At 38.1% G+C, this 19,527-nt stretch overlaps 1 protein-coding gene across 1 annotated transcript in view; it reads left to right on the plus strand.

Moving 5' to 3' along the window:
• The window catches only part of LOC137274208 (gem-associated protein 5-like), a 183,713-nt gene that overhangs the window by 132,762 nt on the left and 31,424 nt on the right, over positions 1–19,527 (plus strand). The window lies entirely within an intron of this gene.

Here is a 19,527-nt window from a genome sequence, read left to right on the forward strand (position 1 = left end):
ACTATGGCGATGAAGATGTTTTGGCAGATTTGTTTGCTTGCACTGGTCTGCAGGAATTCCAACAGGTGGTCTAGACCTCGGCAAGAGGGTAATTGTTGATAATCACAATGGCTTGAGTGATAATCACAATGGCTTCAGTGATAATCACAATGGCTTCATGGAACATTAGTCTCGCTTAATGTGAGGCAAGCTCACATTAGACTGTTGTCTTCAAGTTAACTTGTTTGCTGGCTGTTGTAATTACTGGCCATTAGAAGAAGCCAGTGCCAATGACTAACTGAGACATCTTGCTGCAGAGTGCTGCAGAACCAGTCCTTGTTGTGAAGCATCTATTTAGCTGATGTAAACACATCTTTCTTGCACTTCATCTCACTGACTGGTAATCTGTCATACATTGTTCAGGCTGAGTTTCATTCCCTATTAGTGTACTGAAGAGGTGTCAAAATGTGTGTAACCTTTTTGGACAATTGTCTCCAAGTGTTTGGAAGCCATATTTGCAAATTTGAAGCCATTATAGTCCTCTGTTAGTCCACCTTACTCAAACGTCACCATCTTTTCAACTGCTTCATGGATTGAGCTGATGTGTTTTTAAGTTCTTAAGTTTTGTTAAAGGCATGAGATTTTGAATAGATGTTAAGACAGTTTTACAGTTACAATATTTGTGCAGTGTATAGAGTACAAATAGGTTCAAATTTTTACAATTTTCATGATTATGTTTTTGAAACAAGTTGTTCCAAGTAGCACACTATAGTTGTATTTCATTTCATTTTGAGAACTGCTTGATGAGTTTTTGTGAAACTTCTTGATTTGAGGTGTTCAAAATCTGTGGTTTGTCAAAATCATCAAACATCTTCATTTCTGTTTGGTAGCGAGTTTGTATCTTACAAACTTGACAGTGGCAATCACCCCTTCACATTTCTTGGTTCAGTTCTAGTTAATGAGTTGCTGATGAGTACTGATGAATGTGTTGCTCATCAGTGAGTGAGTGAGTTTACATTTATGCTGCACTCAGCATGCATTGTGTTCAGCACTGATGAATACTCAAATTAGTGATGTCGCTAGCCTTCCATAAACCAACTGATGGTAACTTGATGCAGCAATTGTCAGTAAATGTACAGATCAATAATGTACCTGGAATGGTAGGGGAATATGTGTATATTCAATTCTAATCAATGAGTTACTGATCACAGTACTGATGAATGAGTTGCTGATCACAGTACTGATGAATGAATTGCTAATGACAATATTGTGTCACTGTATCATTGATTAATGGCTTCCTAATGACAGTATTGATAAATGAGTTGCTGGTGACAGTAATGATGAATGAGTGACTGATGACAGTTCTGATGAATGAGTAGTTGATCAATACATTACTGATCACTGTACTGATGAATGAGTGGCTGAAGACAGTTCTGATGAATGAGTTGTTGGTGACAGTAATGATGAATGAGTGACTGATGACAGTTCTGATGAATGAGTTGCTGATCAATACGTTGCTGATCACTGTACTTACGAATGAGTTGCTGATGACAGTTCTGATGAATGAGTGGCTGATGACAGTTCTGATGAATGAGTGGCTGATCAATATGTTGCTGATCACTGTACTTACGAATGAGTTGCTGATGACAGTTCTGATGAATGAGTGGCTGATCAATATGTTGCTGATCACTGTACTGATGAATGAGTGGCTGATGACAATTGCTGATCAATACATTGCTGATCACTGTACCGATGAATGAGTGGCTGATGACAGTACTTATGAATGAGTTGCTGCTCCCCATACCCCATTCCTGTGAAAGAGCTGCAGATTTTATTTGGCGCCCTATGTCAGCTGCAAGAGACTTTAAGAATGAGATGACAGCAAGGGTTTGCCTAATTTGTTTTGTAAGGATTGCTATCAGTTTAAAGTATGTCTTGATGACTTATATTTCCCTGGTGCTGTCTCTGATGTCTACTGATGGTCAAGGTGACAGTAATTACATTTCATCTCATAGAAGCTCTCTATAATTACACAATTAATGTCTTCAGTACTGATTAGTGATGTGGCTAGACTTCCATTAAACAGCTAATGCTAACTTGATGCAGCAGTAAGTGTGCAAGATAAATAATGTTCTTGAAATCTTAGGGGAATATGTCTTGACAAGTACATTATCTTTTGAAATACACCTTTTTGAATTTTTTAAGGAATTAATTGTCAATTTTCAAATTCATCTTCTCCAAAAATTCCAGTTTAACTGCATCATGTAAATTCTCAGTGTGAAATGTGATGTAGTCAGATTCATCACATCTGTTATGGCTTTCTTCTCCAACACGATATACACAAAATCAGGAATCAAGTAAACAAAAACATATATTAACTATACAAGGCTATGTGTGTAATGTATCACCACAGTCATGTTCTCAAGACCTTCAAGCTTCATTACTCTGAAAAAATGCTTTACATTTACAGGTCACAATACCTGGAAAGGTGTGGGGAGATGTAAATCATTAACCTTGAAGTTGTTTGATTCCTCCTATCAATTAAGCACATCATTAAGCTGCCATGTTGCTGGAATATTGCTGAGTGTGGCATGAAACTAAATTAAGTCACTCACGCACTCATAGTGCAGCCTGAGCAGATGGACCATGGAATAAATACCTGGATCCTAGAAAACTACATGATGCCTATTGCCTGTGTAGTATAAAATGGGTAGCTTATATAAGTCCCAAGTTTCAGTTAAAAATATGTTCCTGTCTTGCGCTGTTGAATTCGCAGCAATTGGAACCATACTGCTCTTCATTCAGTGCATGTTTCGCTTATCTGTAAGTGCAAGACAGATGTTAACAGCAATACTTCATTTAATGTGACTGTTACTATCAATATTTGACTGTTAATATTCTGTAGGTATATACATTATAGGAGCATATGACATGGTAAAGTTGTGGTGCCTGTTATTGGAGGGTCACTGATACACGGTTATCAAGGACTCAGTCACAGCCCTACACCTGTCAACTGAAGAGTGAAATAACATTTACTCAGTTGGTAGTGTTGCAGATTTGAATTATCCAACAAATACACCTGTGTTCATTGTAAACATAGTGACAACATCATGCTTTTACAGTTGTCTTGATATAATCATTCATGCACTGTTCGGCAGCTGATTTGAGCCAGAGCAACAGAGGATTGGTCTGACACAGTCTTCTAGCTCTCTCGTTTATCCCCTGGTGTTCTATTGTTATGCTTCGCAAGGTGTTGAGGGGTTATTAAACTGGACACTGTGCGTGCGTGCGTGCGTGCGTGCGTGCGTGCGTGCGTGCGTGCGTGCGTGCGTGCGTGCGTGCGTGCGTGCGTGCGTGCGTGCGTGCGTGCACACACTTTTGTCTGTTTATCTTTTCCGGAGGATAACTTTCAAACCATTCAGTTTTTCATCACCTTACTTGGCACATAAATAGATCTGGTTGTCTTCTGTTGTCTTTTGGTACTTTGGGATTTGGTAATAACATGTTTGTGCATTTTCATGGCAACAAGTTTGACTTAGACTGAAATAGGTGCTAGTACTCTTTTCCATAGCATAACTTTCAAACTGTTCAATATTTCTTCACCAAACTTGGCACATAGATAGATCTGGTGGTCTACTGTTGCCTTTGGGTAGTTGTGGATTTCTATTAGAATAAAAGTCAGTTATCCCCCACAAATTGGTGGTAGTGCTCTTTTCCGGAGCAGGACTTAAAAACCTTTCAGTACTCTCTTTCCTCTTTGCTACATACACGCCAAAACATTTGACATAATCATAACTTGTAGACATATTCAAGAAGATTATTTTGCCGTTGTGGGAGATATTGATGACTTTGTCTTCTTGTTGTATTCAGTGCACCATGCCTGTATCTGATCCCCCATTTAAAATCAGGATCTGACAGGTGTATGCAACCCCTGGGTGTTGATCATTGGTGAGGTCATCACACCCAGGCAGTGTTGATTATTGCTTAGGTCATCACATCCAGACAGTGTTGATCATTGCTTAGGTCATCACATCCAGACAGTGTTGATTATTGCTGAGGTAATCACATCCAGACAGTGTTGATTGTTCCTGGTGCTCTAAACTAATACAGTTCCTTAAATGGCTAGGGTTATGTACAGTTCAGTATGGAAGCAGCATAACACATCTCTCAATCATGCTTGGTGACATGATTCAGTGTGTCGTTTTACCCAGACAGCATGGATTCTTTGCTCACAACATCAACCCATGGTTGTCTGGTTCCGCTTCTACTACCTACAGGCCACAGTCATATGGCTTTTACCAAGCCACAAAGAAAACATTGTTAGAGTCTTTCATTCACTCAGTATGCCAATGCTGATAGAGCTAAAGCGTTTGGGGATTATTAGTTCTCATTCATTTAATATGCTGCTGAACTAGATGTGAACTATGTTTTGAGACTCCTCTCCCGAGACTCCCCTGTTGGTGAGGTTGTGGTGAGGTGTGCAGTACATACAGAGAGATCATATTATCATGGTGAGAATAATCACCAGGAGGTCAGTTGGTCCAGGCACCACCGAAGAAGTATTCCTGGGACTTTATTTTCATGTATTTTAATAATTACAGATTCTATAAGTTACAATGACATGTTATTTTCAATTTTCTCACCTACGTCTCTCCTTTGATTATTGGGATGTATTTTTAAATGCATTTTATCTGTTCTAAGTAAAAAGTAAGTCAAAACTAGACAGGCAATATTGATATGTGGATAACCAAAATCTAACATCATTCCCTGCAAAATCTTATTTATTTTATTCAGGTTTGATATGCAGGATTTCAGTCTGGCATGAGACAATATCTCAACAGTGTCTCCAGTGTCTCCAATTAGAGGAAAATATTCAGACAGAATTACAGAATCTTTCTCTTGTGGCTTGTGTATGGTTTCCTCAGCATCCTCATTTCTGCTGGCACCAGGATATGTCCAAGCTCACATGTCTGCTGGACACTGAAGCCACGTGATGCTGAAGAGGCTCTAGCGGGTCTGCATCTACAATGCAAATCATGACATGTGATAAATTGCAGTAATGTGGAAAGACTTGTCGTTACCCTGGGGACAGTATGGTTACAATGTATTGTGAGGGTTCCTTAATGTTGTAATCATCAGTGCATGTTACAGACTCACGTTACAGACTCATGATGAGGGACCGCCATGTGTCAAGGTCATTAGTCTGCGATTTCCATGACAGAGAAGCAAAACCTCAGGGAGATTGTCAACAATGTGACTCCACTTTCTTCAGGGTTCATATCAAGAGCTGTAGCCTTCTCTTAATTCTCCCATGCATGTAAAAATCATTCAGAAATCAGTTTGGATGTGATTTATGTGATAATCAATGGTTTTAATTTGCAAGTTTATTCATATTTTGTTCCATCAAATATTTGATGTTTTAGAGGACAAAGGTTTGATTTGATGTTAAAACATATCGGTTGTTTTATGTGTATTGTAATATCAATACTTTATTCTCAGGTAAGTGATTGCAAAGTCTATAGACTTCTTCAAAATGTCTTTGAGTAGCAGATACACTGATTTGTCAGTAATTTGGCAGCCTGGGCTAAGGAGTTAGGAATATGTCAACTATTCTGTCATATGCAACTAAATGATGATCAAGGAAGAATGTTTCCTGAGGATTATTGTCTCTGCTTTGAAGTTAGTAAGTTTTAAGAAGCTTTCTCTTTTTTTTGCCTCTGATCAAATTAAGTTCAGATTCGGGACGTTATTCCAAACCACCCTGGAGATTTCGTGATACTGTAACCAAAATGAGTGAGTTCAGTTGACTTTAGTTTTACACTGCTTTTGACTGTATCTGCAATATAACAGCAGGAAACACCAGAAATGGGTTTGCACATAGTGTCTGCGTGGGGAATTGAACATGACAAGCCAGTACTTTAACCTCTTAACTACCCCACTACCCATTAACCCAAATGTAGGTAGTCCTTATACGAGAATGAAAAGCATGACCAGACTCCTGTCTAACTAAACAGCTGAAATGACAAAACATACAAACTGGAACCAACAGTGGCCTCTTTTATGAACAAGCAACCTTTTCACAGGTACATCTGACTGTGTGAAGATGTTTGCAGTTATCACTGAAACTTAAAAAACTTGTACAAAAAACAAGCAGTTTCAAATATATAGCTTATCAAATGCAAGTTAAATTTAGAAGTCGGCATTGAGTAAATAAACATGCGAGAGAATGTCAGTTAAAGAAGGTCACAAGTTTTTATGTAACAAAATATTTACACTGATTGATTGTCTTGTACATACTAGATCATTTACAGACCCTTACCGCATAGTTGGACTGTTGCTGAGTGCAGCATTAAACAAGAAACTAATGAACAAAGCAAAAATTCTGATCCAGGAGGAGTGGGGGGGACACGTGGGGGACTCTCCATCTCCTCTTATGTCAGTGGTATATCAGTGATTTGCTTGTCATACTGAAGTCCCAGGAATTCTTACATGGGAACAGCATGTGAAGCCCATTTCTGGTGTCCAATATACTGCTGTAATATTGCTAAAAACATGTAAACATATACTCACTCGTTCCATATCAATTCATGGATGACAGATTTAAAGAAAAAGCTGAATTATTCATAGGAAAACTGTTGATCCCAAGAGCATCACAGAACAGTAAAAATGGTCACTCCAGCATGTTGTTTGGATTAGAAGTATACTTTCACAATGAGTACAGGACGTAGTGGATCATTGGTGTTACCATCCTCTCATTTGTTCACAAGACCCATGAAGATCAGGTATGTATTGGTCTTCAGAAACCATAAGGTGCTTGTCGTAAGAGACACCTAACAGGGTCCGCTGGTCAGGCTTGCTTGCCTTTCTGACACATATCATCGTATACCAGCTGCAGAGATTGATGCTCGTACTGTTGATCACTGGACTATCTAGTCGAGGCTCAATTATTTACAGACTACAACCATATAGCTGGAATATTGTGGTGTTAAGAACAAACCAAATCACAGGAAAGAACTTTTGTATGACCAGAGATGCCAAAGCCAGTCTAATGTCTGCCTTGAGTTTGACTTGTGACAGTCAACAAGGTGTGCGAGGCATCTTCCCCACAATGATCTTCTTGCCTCAGTTCTCATCATGTAGGGATGAAGATTGCTTTCTTGAACAAGGCCGATTCGACAAAGCAATTTCAGGACCGTAAGTGTTGTAATGAACAGGTCCCTGTTGGTAGGAGGTAATTTGGTGTGAAACTGGTTTATAATTAGCAGTTCAGTGTAGTAATGATTATTTAAGCATAGAGAGTACAAATTGTTTTGACTGTTATTTGCAAACAATTATTTAAAGCTAGTCTGTCTTCCAATTCCATTCCTGCTGGGCGTGCATAATTCAGTCAAGGAGGATCAGGTGGTAGAGATCAGATAACAGATAGCTTTTTTGGCCAGTTTGCAGATGGATATGGTTTACTGAAGAAAAGGGGTTTGCTGAAATTATGGTCTGATTTACTGAATAATGGGTTACTGATGGTTGACACAGGCTGGGGGTGATGTTACTCACAGTAGGGGATGGTTGACTCAAGGTAGGGGACGGCTGACTCAAGGTAGGGGACGGTTGACTCAAGGTAGGGGGCGGTTGACTCAAGGTAGGGGATGGCTGACTCAAGGTAGGGGATGGCTGACTCAAGGTAGGGGATGGCTGACTCAAGGTAGGGGATGGTTGACTCAAGGTAGGGGACGGTTGACTCAAGGTATGGGATGTTACTCAATGTAGGGGATGTTGTTACTCAAGATGGGTGAAGACATTACTCAAGGTGGGGGATTACTTACTGATAGTGGGGGATGACTAACTTAGGATGGGAGATAACATATTCAAGGTGGGGAAGACATTTTGTACCTCCAGTATTGATGGCAGAATAGAGTGGTTACAGTGTTCATTTCTCTCACCAAGAGTCCAGGTTTGATTCTCATGACTGTCAAGTCCATATTCAATGACATACTGACCTACAATCATGTTACAGCTGCAACATTGACGAATACAGCTGAAGACAGCCAACCAACCATTTCTACAGGAAACTGTTGAGATGCCCCCCAGCAGTGTTGAGATGGATCAGTATTTATCATGTAGTAAGATGCCACCATGGTAACTCCACGACACTCCTTCAGCTAACCATGTGTTATTTCATACCAGTTATTCCATGCCGTGTCATTATATTGTTTTTCACAACCAAAATGAGCTTTCACAAATGTTGAAGGTCGTGGAGGTTTCAGGTTTCGCAGAAATAAATGGTATTGATGATATCAAAATGGCTATTTTTAATGGAATTCTCAGTTTGAATGGTTATGTTTAGGTGTTGAGGCATTTTGACATAGCTGTGCATTTTTAGTCTTTTCAGTTTTATCATTGTAGTTGGTCTTTCCAGTTAAAGACGTTGCTGTGGACTACCACAGGTTTGAAGAGGTTGTGTAAGTTGACATGGGATGAATAATTTGTGGAAGTCTAATTAATAGTGGTGTTCTGATTAACTGAAATACTTGGTCATGGTGGCCAAAAGACAAAGACAAACGATATTTGAACCACCGTAACAGAGTTTAAAATACTTGACAATGGAACACATCTAGGGCGTTGTCAGGGCCTCAACACATGTTTAATTCTTAAAAAAATCACTTCATTCACTTCACTTTCGTATTCAATATTTCTTGAAGTCTCTGGGAAGTTTTTGTTTATCTATAACAGTCATCACTTTGAAATAACTAGTTGTGTCATTTTAAATTGAATGTGAAATTTACAAATGCAATTTCATCAATTTCTGAGTAGATCACTAGTAAAGACTAGTGATGACTTAGTTAAATATATCATAGTAAAACATGTGTATTTCTGTTTAAGTATTGCTTTGTAATACTATCGTGTCTTGACTCACAGTGACATTGCTGTAATGCTGCTTGCTGTGATATTTCTGTAATATTGCAGACTGTGATATTGCTGTAATAGTGCTGGATGTGATACTGCTGTAATATTGCAGACTGTGATATTGCTGTAATAGTGCTGGATGTGATATTGCTGTAATAGTGCTGGATGTGATACTGCTGTAATAGTGCTGGATGTGATACTGCTGTAATAGTGCTGGATGTGATACTGCTGTAATAGTGCTGGATGTGATACTGCTGTAATAGTGCTGGATGTGATATTTCTGTAATAGTGCTGGATGTGATACTGCTGTAATAGTGCTGGATGTGATATTGCTGTAATAGTGCTGGATGTGATATTGCTGTAATAGTGCTGGATGTGATATTGCTGTAATAGTGCTGGATGTGATATTGCTGTAATAGTGCTGGATGTGATACTGCTGTAATAGTGCTGGATGTGATATTTCTGTAATATTGCAGACTGTGATATTGCTGTAATAGTGCTGGATGTGATACTGCTGTAATATTGCAGACTGTGATATTGCTGTAATAGTGCTGGATGTGATATTGCTGTAATAGTGCTGGATGTGATACTGCTGTAATAGTGCTGGATGTGATACTGCTGTAATAGTGCTGGATGTGATACTGCTGTAATAGTGCTGGATGTGATACTGCTGTAATAGTGCTGGATGTGATATTTCTGTAATAGTGCTGGATGTGATACTGCTGTAATAGTGCTGGATGTGATATTTCTGTAATAGTGCTGGATGTGATACTGCTGTAATAGTGCTGGATGTGATATTGCTGTAATAGTGCTGGATGTGATATTGCTGTAATAGTGCTGGATGTGATACTGCTGTAATAGTGCTGGATGTGATACTGCTGTAATAGTGCTGGATGTGATACTGCTGTAATAGTGCTGGATGTGATACTGCTGTAATAGTGCTGGATGTGATACTGCTGTAATAGTGCTGGATGTGATACTGCTGTAATAGTGCTGGATGTGATATTTCTGTAATAGTGCTGGATGTGATACTGCTGTAATAGTGCTGGATGTGATATTGCTGTAATAGTGCTGGATGTGATACTGCTGTAATAGTGCTGGATGTGATATTGCTGTAGTAGTGCTGGATGTGATATTGCTGTAGTAGTGCTGGATGTGATACTGCTGTAATAGTGCTGGATGTGATATTGCTGTAATAGTGCTGGATGTGATACTGCTGTAATAGTGCTGGATGTGATACTGCTGTAATAGTGCTGGATGTGATACTGCTGTAATAGTGCTGGATGTGATACTGCTGTAATAGTGCTGGATGTGATACTGCTGTAATAGTGCTGGATGTGATATTGCTGTAATAGTGCTGGATGTGATACTGCTGTAATAGTGCTGGATGTGATACTGCTGTAATTAATAGTGCTGGATGTGATACTGCTGTAATAGTGCTGGATGTGATATTGCTGTAATAGTGCTGGATGTGATATTGCTGTAATAGTGCTGGATGTGATACTGCTGTAATAGTGCTGGATGTGATATTGCTGTAATAGTGCTGGATGTGATACTGCTGTAATAGTGCTGGATGTGATACTGCTGTAATAGTGCTGGATGTGATACTGCTGTAATAGTGCTGGATGTGATACTGCTGTAATAGTGCTGGATGTGATACTGCTGTAATAGTGCTGGATGTGATACTGCTGTAATAGTGCTGGATGTGATACTGCTGTAATAGTGCTGGATGTGATACTGCTGTAATAGTGCTGGATGTGATACTGCTGCTATGATGTAATATAACTTGTTCACTGGTCGCTCGGGGAACATAAACAAATCTCAAGGGTGCATGAGCCCATGGACCCTGAGGGACAAGTGAACAGCGTATTTATTTTAACAAACACCTGAATTTTAATTTTGAACTGTTTGAAGCACTTCTGTTGAATGCGACACAAAAGGTAAACAGATTTAGAGTTATCTCCCTTCCATCCATTTTCAATCGCAAAACATCGGTAACCAGAAGAGTTCGGAATTCCCAGCGGTGTACATTGAAAATGATACATCTCCTGTAAGCGGGTATATTGAAAATAACAGAATAGCGCCAATCACAAAGCGACATTTATGTGTGAGATAAGATAATGCTGGATGTGATACTGCTGTGATGTAATATTGCTGGATGTGATACTGCTGTTGTATAATATTGCTGAATCTAATATTACCAGATGTTATATTGCTGTCCCTGATATTGCTGTACTATTGCTGACTGTGATATTACTGTAAAGATTACCAACTACTATGCCTCATCCCACTCTCAACTCAGCATGTACTGCAGACTCTGTAAGGGGCGGCTCAAATACAAATCTTCTGGACATGTTGCTTGTGGATTAAGCTTGGATTATAAGTCAGTTATGAAACTCCACCAGTAGGTCAAGTAACATTAACTGGTGTTCAAGATGAAAGGATAGTCACCTTCATTCCTCACTATCAGGTCATCAAGGCTGTTGATATTTGGGTTATCTGAAAAGATATCTTGTGAAGTGACATATTCAGTGCAGTGGGACAAATATAGTTGTCTTTATCTAAAGGTGAGATCCTTATCACATCCTACACATGACATGCTAGTCTGATGTGTTCCACGCTGCTTCTGAAAACATGTTTACGTGAAGTGTATTTGAATCAGGTAACCTCTTGCTTGTGAGTGGTGGTTGGGTAGCTTGCAGGTTTGGGTGTTCATGCTGAAGATCTGGGTTTGCTTCCCCACATGGGTAAAATTTGTGAGGTTTTTGCAGAATGTTTTACCTAAAAATAAATAAGTTGTTAAACAAACTATCATCAAAATATTGACACAGTTCACTGTTTGTTACCAGAGAGAAGTGCAGAGAAAGGGACAGTGAGGTGTTTGAGAAGCATGTGCACAAGTGCCTACAGAGTTATTTGTTCATTAACTTGTGCTGCTTCGTCTCCATCCTTTCTGGTACCCCTGGCTCTCACTTTCTCTGCACTCCTCCCTCGAAACAAATAGTGAACTGTGTCAATATTTTAATGATAGATTGTTAAACACGTTTTTATTTATAAAAGCCTGCAGAAACCTCACCGAGTTGGTAAGATATTGTGATTATGATCACCATTTCATGGTATATGTTATATTTATTAGTTTTGAAATTAGATTGCAATTCATCAGTCTGTTTTTGAGCTAAACTATAAAAACAGGCTTACCGATCTAGCCACACCCTTTGGGAAGGAATGAACTGAAGCTGTTTTGAACCAGTCAGATCATTCATTCTAGGCATTGAACCAATAAGGATCTTACAGATTAGTGCATAACTCTCATAAATCAGTTATGTCCTTGACAGATCAACCATTGTCATATTACTAGGATATTAGCAGTTGGAGTAAATAATTACTAAACTTACAGGTCACCAACTGAAATGTGTCTTCAAAGTTCCTCACGGTATAGACGTGAAGTAAATGCATCTATTCTGCGGCAATATGAATACTGCTTGTATGACGACAGCTATATGCAGTGAGTCCCAGTCTCTCAACACCTGGACATTCTCAATATCCATGGCAGTGTTTGAGTTATATATCAATAGATAGTTGACGTATATGGTCTTCACAATAATAATTCTCAAAACAGTATTACTCCCTGATGAAAGCCTATCATTTTTGCCTGAAAAGAATCTTATCTCATGTTACATTCTGTCTCTCAATAAATAATAGCATTGAAGAATAATTCCTTCATTCATAGCAAGCGTCACAGATCAGGCCAGTGAACTCAATAGACTAAGAATAGCGTTTACAGCATGAATATGACCTTAAACACTGTGGGTCCAATCCATATAGCAAACACTCTCTACAGTCAACCTAGAGGAGGAAACAACACTGATTTGTTGGTTGATGCAGCTTGTGATGGACAGGGTGTGTGTGTCTGCTGCTCATCTCATTGAGTCTGAAGACCATGTTGATCTCCAGCTTCTGTCAGTCATTGATTTGTTGACAAGACAGAGGCAGTGATTAGATCTTGTTTGTGACTGTGGGTCAGTTCAACTGTCAGGTGGGCAGTCTTTGGGTGAGGAAGAGGAACCGGTAAGCTATGCATGTCAGTTGGACACTGCAGAATATGTCAGATATATATCCAGGGATACCTTGGATACCTGTCAAAGACAGACTGTGGATGTTACAGTAAGTTTGCCTCATAGTTGACTATGTTTTTATTTTGTCAGTGGTAGGTTGTAGGCCATTTCAGTGAGTTTGCGGTTTGTTTCTTTCTCACATAATTCATCCATTGTGAAGTTTGTTTATTACATGTAATTCTTCTATTAGTTGGATGGACAACAAATGTCATTTGCATTTTTGATAATTTTTCTTCTTGAATTTATATGTTTATAATTTTTGATACAACACAACATGGTTTGAGCTCGTAATTTGAATGTTTGTTTTTTTTATGTTTATAAGACTATTGTCAACAGTTTGTTGGATACTTATAAAAAATATAATTCAGGTATTGTGTACTGTGGTAATAGCAGTGTTTGCCCATCACTTGCTCGCTCACTTACTCACTCACTCACTCACATTTAACATCCACATACACTAATGTGACTTGCCTGAGTAATTACCCTATAGAATACAGTATTTGTTTACAACTTACAAATTAGGTAACATAGATTCTGTCTGACAAGGTGAACAGCAGATTGAGGGACACAAATTTGCCCCAACTAATGTAAACATATCAATTTTATATAAAATGAATAAAATATGAGAAGAGAAGAATAATGCTCCTTTTATGGACATACAACTTTTTTCTTCAGTGAAAGGCGACATTTCAACAAAGACATTTCTAATGCCTTTGTTATCACATTAATCTGTCGAAATATCACCTTCCACAGAATAAGAAGTTGTATATCCATGAAATTATCACCATTCTTTGTCGCCTTAACTTCTAAAAAGTCCATCGAAGAAGATCAAACATACATATTCAAAATATGTACGGCAAAACCTGAAATTAAAGTATCGCAATGCTGACATCTTTCTCTTGATGAAATAATAGGTCCTGTTGCTTCTTTTACTGCATTGAAATTTATATTATAGTATTGGGTATATTGTAACTTAGTACCTATTAGAAGGGGATAAACATATGCTCAGTTGATTGACATTTCTGTGTACAAGACAAAGCACACGTTAATCTTAATGCCTCCACAACGCCTAGAGAAAAATTGATTTGTACTGAAAAGGTAAATCATTATGACTAGACAAGTTTGGCATCTTCACTGATTAAGTGATTTCCTCTTGTTCATTCACAGGAACCGATATGTCGTTATTGTACCCCTGGAGAAAGAAGTTTGATGGAAGTGTAACCTTTAGATAAGCAGACCTCTGTCTACAGAATACTTTTTGTAGTCCTCAAAGGTTGGCTAATCTGCTGCCGCCATACATGAACTCTTGTTGTTACCAGGTTGTGTGACAACAGGATTAACTTTACAGATTTTCCTGATATTCTATGTTTGAGGACCGATCAAGACAAGAAGATAAAAGTATTTTGGCATATATATAGGACATACTATTTTGATACAGCTTTACAGGATTAAGGTAATACCTTGGCTTTAAACTATGTAATCAGTTTTTCTACAGACAGACACATCTGCACCCACATAAACAAGTGACATGCTGTAATGTGATAACCTTTACTTAAAGCAGTATCAGTTAGCACGTTATACCCTGGTTGGGTGGAGATGTCACCAAGTACACTAAAATAACAATAAGTGCATTAACTACGCTCTAGTTACCATCCACTGTGATTATGCAAAAGGCCGACAATCTGATCAATATTATCCTAGATAACCCAAGCTGCATGTAAGGTGCTAGAGGGTTGATAGTCACATGACTTATCCCACAGGGTACCCATTTTCTGCTAGTTGAACTTGGGCAGTTTTGGACATACTAACTTACCTAAGGTGAGACCACACCTATCGCTTGTGCTTCTATGATGAGAGGTCAGTAGCATCAATGTACAAGTTGTGAATAGTATGCTACATCCAGAATGAAAAACTGGCACCCTGGAAACTGTTGACTCTTATGAGTAACTTAGGGCTTCTTTTCCATTGAAATCATTGTCATTTGTTTATGTAGACTTGCTTAGTATATAATTTTTGGGATTACACTTTCTTAGTAAAGTACAAATTCTCATGCTTTTTTCAGTTGAGTCCCAGTACGGGATTCGTACCCACACCATCAGAGTCAGGCACCTAATCACCAGCACACAAAGTCAACCGCCTAACCCGCTCAGCCACCGCACCTTCCTCAAAAGTGAAAGTCAGACAACTGATAGTCTAGGTTGTGGGCTTTTTGTACCCCTCTGACAAGTGTAAATTGGCATGGTTCCCATGACCAAAGGCTTTGATGATTGCACAGTGCTATTTAGAAAGTGGTCAAATGGAACATATGTAATATTTGGGATTACACTTTCTTAGTAAAGTCCAATTTCTCTCACTTTATTTTTGATAGGCGTTTTAGGCGACTTTGTGTGCTGGCAATTAGACACCTGACTCTGAAGGTATGAATCCCAGATGTGACCCAACTTACAAAAATATGATAATTTGTACTTTTCTGTGAAAGTGTAACCCCTAATATAACACATGTTTCATTTGACCGCTTTCTAAATAGCATTGTGTAATCATTGCTTAGTATAATATATAAAAACAGAACCTCTGTGCACACCTGGATTTCACACTCACTATAGACTTGACTTATAATTATGAGATACCTGTACATTATTTTAAAATTAAAGGTAGTATAACAGAATAATAATAGCTCTGAATTTAGAACAAGCTGTGTGTTCTGTAGACAGTGAGCATATCTCCATTCTACCACAATAATTGTATGAACAATACCTGGAACTCCTTCTTTTGTTAACTTCAGTATGTGATGCAGTCTCGCGTTCCAGTCTCAGCTCGTATCGCCTGAAATGGGGTGATGGTTGGTTAAACTCTCAATAACTCACATTTGGTTCAGTAGTGACATTGTTTATTCGCTCTACTAATGTCCCATCATTAACTTAATTTACCCCCCCTCAAAAAAAAAATTGGTTTACGGTTTGCCCTTCATACATAAACCATTGCACACTCGAATAAAGGCACTGACTTCATCACCTTGACCTAGTTTCAGAAGTAATCGTTTACCGTGATGTTGCAATTGGAAATTTGAACAGGTGTAACAAGAGAACTTCTGACGGTGCAAGGATAACCTGGAAGTGTGACTTGTACCATCTGATTCTTGGCGCCATGCAGACTTGAAGAATAGAGGTGCATTTGTTGTGATGAGGGATCTAAGTATGTAGTACGAATTTACAGACTTGATTTTTATGTCCTCTCATCATTATGATTTCACATGCCTCTTCGTCTGTATGCGACAGAAGGTTCACTGTGGTGGCTCTTACACAGTGATTTGTGCTCAGATTTGATTCCACAGATATTATTTTCATCATTTTGAAAAGTGTTTATGACCCTATGGCTTCACAAGGCGCTTCTTTCGGCATTCGATGTTCATGTACACTCCTTTATTAGGTCTGGATCAGTCAACATTTTCTGATGACACACTTGATACGGAAATTATGGAAAAATAACTGTCTAATCAGTCTTGGCATTATATTGAGCTGAAAGATCACATATACTTTAAGGGGGGTACAGATACATAAATCTTTTATTGACATCATTATAAGTGAAACCCCATCATTAAAACTACTGAATTTTGACATTTAATTACCTTAAATCTACCTTTTTGACAACAGTGCACAATCCTCTCCTGCCAACAAAATTTCAACCAATCACTCCTCCGTGACATAATATGAGGTATACCTGTGTGGGTTGTTGTAATATTCATGTACATTTCAGGGGGTAGATTATCTTGTTTATAGGTTCATCTAAACCTGCAATCATGACAAATGTTTTGAAAAATGAAAGCTTTATATGGTTTCATGATTTCTTGCCATTTAATTTTGTCACCTGCTTTGCTTATTTCCCGAGATACTTGTTTTCATAGACAATATCAAAATCACTTGTTGTCATAATGGTTATAAATCGTTCTGTTACATGCAGTGTCGTGCAAAATCTTTTTGGTCATGATTCCAAAAACAATGATTAACTAGGAGTAGGAAGTAGTTTTGGTCTTTTAGCTTGATCAAAACAAACCATAATCAGGGATTGGAAAAAATAAGGGCCATGGACCATTTTGCAGATAAGAACAAGAAGTGCCCGATTAACCTTTTTCAGTTTACTATTGATACAAGGGCACTGGCCCATTCAAAATTCAGAGAGAGGCTAACAATCCTGAAAATGGCCCACTGTCAAAGTTTTCTTTCCCAATCTCTGTATAACCTAATTTATTCTCAGACTGACTTTAGACCATGATGCCACAGTTTTCAAAAAGTCTGACGATTGTTCTCACCGACTTGCAAAGTCTAAACTACTTTCTCCTGTTAGTGAATATATATTTGACAGATAGACAATAGCATTTTGCATGACATTGCTTTTAACCTAACACTTTCACTCATGGAAGCAAGGTGGGTGTCAGTATAATACTACTTACAGTATCATTGTCACTTCGACCAAAATCTTGATCACTTTCGAGGAAAAAATCCTTATGTTACAAGTTTTGTGATGCCAAATCCTTTTGATTATCAATCATTTACTAGTAAGTAGTTTTGATTTTTTTAACTTGATTAAAACAAATCTAAATAGCATCTTCTATCTTGGAAGCGAGGTAGGTGTCCAACCACCCAATTTAATACATACTGGCTCCCACAACGCTCACTTTGCACTCACAAGGAACATATTTAGCACAAACTGAGGGGTTCCATGGAAATCTGTGCATGATGACACTATTGCCTGACACCATTTAACAGCAACCTGACAATTCTTCATGTCTTTGTTGACCTTAAGAAATTAGCCAAAAAAGGAGCTTGTTACGCATTTTATATACAACTAACTGAAAATCTTTCCTCTCATGTCACTGCAGTGCCCTGGTAACAGTTACATAACCTGTCTGGTTTCATTGGCGAATGAGAGTGAAAGGCGACTTTTGGGCAACTTTTAATCACTTGGCATCATTTAACCAGACAGGGTTTTTTAAAGAAAAAAATTGGTTTTCCACTAAGACTAATCATAAGTCTTTCATATGTAATGGTTAAAAGAGTACAAAAAGTGTGAGTTTATTTGCTCTTTAAACATATTTTCCTTGCTGAATTATGTTTTCTGAAAGCACACAATGTTTTAGGATTATTCAATTGAATATTTGTTTGCTTGTGAAGTAATTTTGTATAAATTATTGTCTGTAATGATTTCCAGCGCATCATCAAGTCTCTCTTCATTAACTGATGGTTAATTTTCAACAACAAAATACAAGTAGACCTAATTCTGGAAAAAAGCCTTGAAATATGTCTGGATTTCCATTTGACTGTTTGTGAGCACAAGAACGATTGTTGAGTGTGAGTTGTCATTCAGGTGTTGCTACAGCAAGAGCACACGTTTTATAGCATACAGATGACAGATTACATCAGTGGATTGTATGTAAGTGTCTGCCCTGCTGTTCTGTGTTTTCGAGGACACTCCGAATATGATGGTGGATGCGAGTCATCATTGTTGCGGATACAACACTTTTCATAATCTACAGATGACAAACCACAGCCATGGATAAATACTGGACACTGACAAAGATATATTGACTATTATATAGGGCTGTTAATCATTACTGTTTCTCCTACAGCCAGTTTACCATTACACTGATGACTGATTAAGGAGAATGGGTTGGGTTGTCCAAGTGTAGAGGAGGCTTGTTCCTCTTGTCTGATTAATGGACCTGGGTTATTACCAAGACGATTTCTTAAGGACGGATGATGTATCACTCTGAGTAGGAGGAATTTCATGCTGGAGATTATGGTCGATGTTGTCAAAATGTTAAACAGTTCTGGAAGGATTGACGAACTGTAAACTTACTTCACTATTTCATTAAATAATGAACCCAATAGGACTATGAAAAATTTGTTAACATTCAAAAATGTTTAACAGATTTAAGTTCTTCTATCAGTGGCGTTTGCATCCTATCCTTAAATTATCTTTGAATGCCAAATGTATGTACGCTGATCAATGTACTTTTCTTTCCAAAGAACATGCTCATTTTTACAAATTCAGTGTTTTGTACATGTTTATTGAGTACAACAGATGTATGTGTGTACAATGAATGTAACATGTTCTTGTGCACATAACATGAAGAGTCTATGTCCAAGATCTCATGTGTTTCAAGTGACTAGTGGGGATAGTTGGCAGGATCACTTCCACTTGTGACACAACTGGTGTTCTAGGTGGAGCCTGATAAATGAGGCTTGCTCTTGTGAAAATACAGTAAGTGATGCAACAGAATCTCTGTGGTAACCCATGCAGAAATGTTCACAATTATTTCTCAAAGTGTTCTTTATACAATCAACACAGAAAGATCATCTTTAAAGCTATTCAATATATATCTGCTTGCAATTCTGTGATTACACTATCTGTTCCTTAAATGGCATGGCACATCTGACAAATAAAAAAAACAATTACATTTAAAAACCGTGCACCAGCATATAAATAAATCTAATCGATTCAGCTAGTCTTCTTTCTATACATCTATTGCATTGTA

Source organism: Haliotis asinina, chromosome 2, assembly GCF_037392515.1.
Source record: "Haliotis asinina isolate JCU_RB_2024 chromosome 2, JCU_Hal_asi_v2, whole genome shotgun sequence".
NCBI lineage: Eukaryota > Metazoa > Mollusca > Gastropoda > Lepetellida > Haliotidae > Haliotis > Haliotis asinina.